At 44.7% G+C, this 3,273-nt stretch overlaps 1 pseudogene; it reads left to right on the forward strand.

Annotated features, from left to right (window-relative positions):
- Positions 1-601: 601 nt before the first annotated feature.
- Positions 602-1,429, forward strand: LOC102260873 (annotated as a pseudogene).
- Positions 1,430-3,273: the final 1,844 nt, after the last annotated feature.

Here is a 3,273-nt window from a genome sequence, read left to right on the forward strand (position 1 = left end):
TATTATTATACTTAAAATCTTTTTATTCTTGAAATATTAATGTTTATTGCATGTAATATTATTATATGTAAGATCATTTTTCTTGAATAATTGGTGTTTATTGCATGTAACACTATCATAGTTAGTGCAGGAGCCAAGGTTCTATGGTCTGAATATTTGTGTCTCCCCAAATTACTTTAAAAAATATGTTTTATTGATTCTTTTAGAGAAGAGGAAGGGAGAGGGATAGTGAAATAGAAACATCCATCAACTGCCTCCTGCACGCCCCTTACTGGGGATTGAGCTTGAAACCCCAGGCATGTGCCCCAGCCAGGAATCACACCGGTGACATTTTGGTTCATGGGTCGATGCTCAACCACTGAGCCACACCGGCTAGGCTCTTTAAGAAAAAACCAACTATATCAATAAAAATACCAGGTTTAGGCCCTGGCCAGGTAGGTCAGTTGGTTGGAGCAGCATCCTGATGTACCAAGGTTGTGGATTCGATCCCATCCCTAGTCAGGGCACATACAAGAATCAACCAATGCCGGTAGTAGTGACGGGAAGCAGGCTACAGGAGGGCCAGACCTCCGCACAGGTGAATCCAGCGGGAATCGGAGCCATCAGAACCACCACCATGACTGTGGGCAAGAGCAGCAAGTTGCTGCGGCACATCGACTACAGGGATGAGGTGCTCCTGCAAGATGGTCGTATCTTCATTGGCACCTTCAAGGCTTTCGACAAGCATATGAATTTGATCCTATGTGATTGTGATGAATTCAGGAAGATCAAGCCAAAAAACTCAAAACAAGCTGAAAGAGAAGAGAAGTGAGTCCTCAGGCTGGTGCTACTTCAAGGGGAGAACCTGGTCTCAATGACAGTAGAGGGACCTCCTCCCAAAGATATTGGCATTGCCCTGAGTGCCACTTGCTGGAGCTGCTGGAGGCCCGGGATCAGCAGGGCTGCTGGCAGAGGAATCCCAGCTGGTGTTTCCATGCCCCAGGCCCCTGCAGGACTTGCTGGGCCAGTTCATGGGGTTGGTGGACCATCTCAGCAGGTGATGACCCCACAAGCAAGAGGCACTGTTGCAGCTGCTGCAGCTGCTGCCATAGCTAGTATTGCAGGGGCCCCAATCCAGTACCCACCTATGGGCCGAGGGGCACCCCCTCCAGGCATGATGGGCCCACCTCCTGGTATGAGGCCTCCCATGGGTCCGCCAATAGGGATCCCCCCTGGATGAGGAACTCCAGTGGGCATGTCCCTTCCAGGAATGCGCCCCCCTCCACCAGGAATGCGAGGGCCCCATCCCCCAGGAATGCACCCACCAAGGCCCTAGACTCATTTTGACCCTCCTCAGCTCCATGCCTGTTTCCTGAAAGCCTGTCCATAGTCCTTTTATTTCTGTATGGCCTGTGAAACAAAATTTCTTAATAAACTCTTAATAGGATATAAAAAAAAAAGAATGAACAATAAATGCATAAATAAGTGGAACAACAAATCGATGTGTCCCTCTACTCAAAATCAGTTAAAAAACACACACCAGGTTTAACATGCACGAAACTACAAAAACCAATGATGCCAGATACTGAATTTATATCGCACTGTCCTTTGAACACTGTCCCTCCAAATTCTTTTTTTAAAATCTTTATTGTTGAGATTATTACAGATGTCCCTCTTTTTTACCCCCAATCCCCCCTCCACCCAGTTTCCGCCCTGCCCCAAGCCTTTGCCTCCCTATTGTCTGTGTGCATATAAAATCTTTGTTTAATCTCTTCCCGCCTCTCCCCACCCCCTTCCAGCTGAGAATCAACAGTCTGTTCCATTTCCATGCCTCTGATTCTATGTTATTCACCAGTTTATTCTGTTCATTAGATTTCTTATTCTTTTATTTTGATTTTTAGATTCAGTTGTTGATAGGTATGTAATTGTTGCCATTTTGTTGTTCACATATTTTTTAAAATATATTTTTATAGATTTCAGAAAGAGGAAGGGAGAGAGAGAGAAATTGAAGCATCAGTGATGAGCAAGAATCATCAATCAGCTGCTTCCTGCACACCCCCACTGAGGATTGAGCCTGCAACCCGGGCATGTGCCCTTGACCGTAATCAAACCTAGAACCCTTCAGTCCTCAGGCCAACACTCTATCCATTAAGCCAAACTGGATAGGGCTTGTTCAAATTTTTTATCTTTTTCTTTTTCTTCATCCTCTTCTTAAAAAATATCCTTTAACATTTCATATAATACTGGTTTGGTGGTGATGAACTCCTTTTCTTGTCTGTGAAGCTCTTTATTTGACCTTCAATTCTAAATGATAGCTTTGCTGGGTAGAGTAATCTTGGTTGTAGGTCCTTGCTGTTTATCACTTGGAATATTTCTTGCCACTCTCTCTGGCCTGCATAGTTTCTGTTGAGAAATCAGCTGACAGTCGTATGGGTACTCCCTTGTAGGTAACTAACTGTTTTTCTCTTGCTGCTTTTAAGATTCTCTCTTTGTCTTTTGCCCTTGGCATTTTAATTATGATGTGTCTTGGTGTGGTCCTCTTTGGATTCCTTTTGTTTGGGGTTCTCTGCGCTTCCTGGACTTGTAAGTCTATTTCTTTCACCAGGTAGGGGAAGTTTTCTGTCATTATTTCTTCAAATAGGTTTTCAATATCTTGCTCTCTCTCATCTTCTGGCACCCCTATAATTCGGATGTTGGTACGCTTGAAGCTGTCCCAGAGGCTCCTTACACTATCTTCGTATTTTTGGATTCTTTTTTCATTTTGCTTTTCCGGTTGGGTGTTTCTCGCTTCTTCGCATTTCGAATCTTTGACTTGATTCTTGCGCTCCTCTGGTCTGCTATTGGGTGTCTGTATAATATTCTTTATTTCAGTCCGTGTATGCTTAATTTCTAGTTGGTTCTTTATCATAGCATCGAGGGTCTCATTAGTTTTCGTGACTCTCTCCTCAAGTTTATTGACAGCTTCTAGCACATTTTTGCAAGCCCTCAAAATTGCGATTTTTAGCTCTATATCCTCCATTTCTGTCATGTTTTTTTGTCTCCGCATTTTTTATGCTTTCTTGGTGCACCCCCTAGTGGTCTTTGTGCGCAGTCTTGTTCTAGTTAAGCCTTGATTGTTGTAGTTAATACTAGAGGGATTTGACCACCAGGCCGACTGGCTGTGTGAATCAGCTGTGTCTGCCGCGGAAAACTTCTGTCCTCTGGGGAGGTGCTAATCTAGCCTTTGCCTGAGGCGATCCGGCAAATGGCTCTGCGCAGGGCTTGGGCGGGGCGGGACCAACAGGGCGAGCGGAG

This window comes from Myotis brandtii, unplaced genomic scaffold (genome assembly GCF_000412655.1).
Source record: "Myotis brandtii unplaced genomic scaffold, ASM41265v1 scaffold70, whole genome shotgun sequence".
NCBI lineage: Eukaryota > Metazoa > Chordata > Mammalia > Chiroptera > Vespertilionidae > Myotis > Myotis brandtii.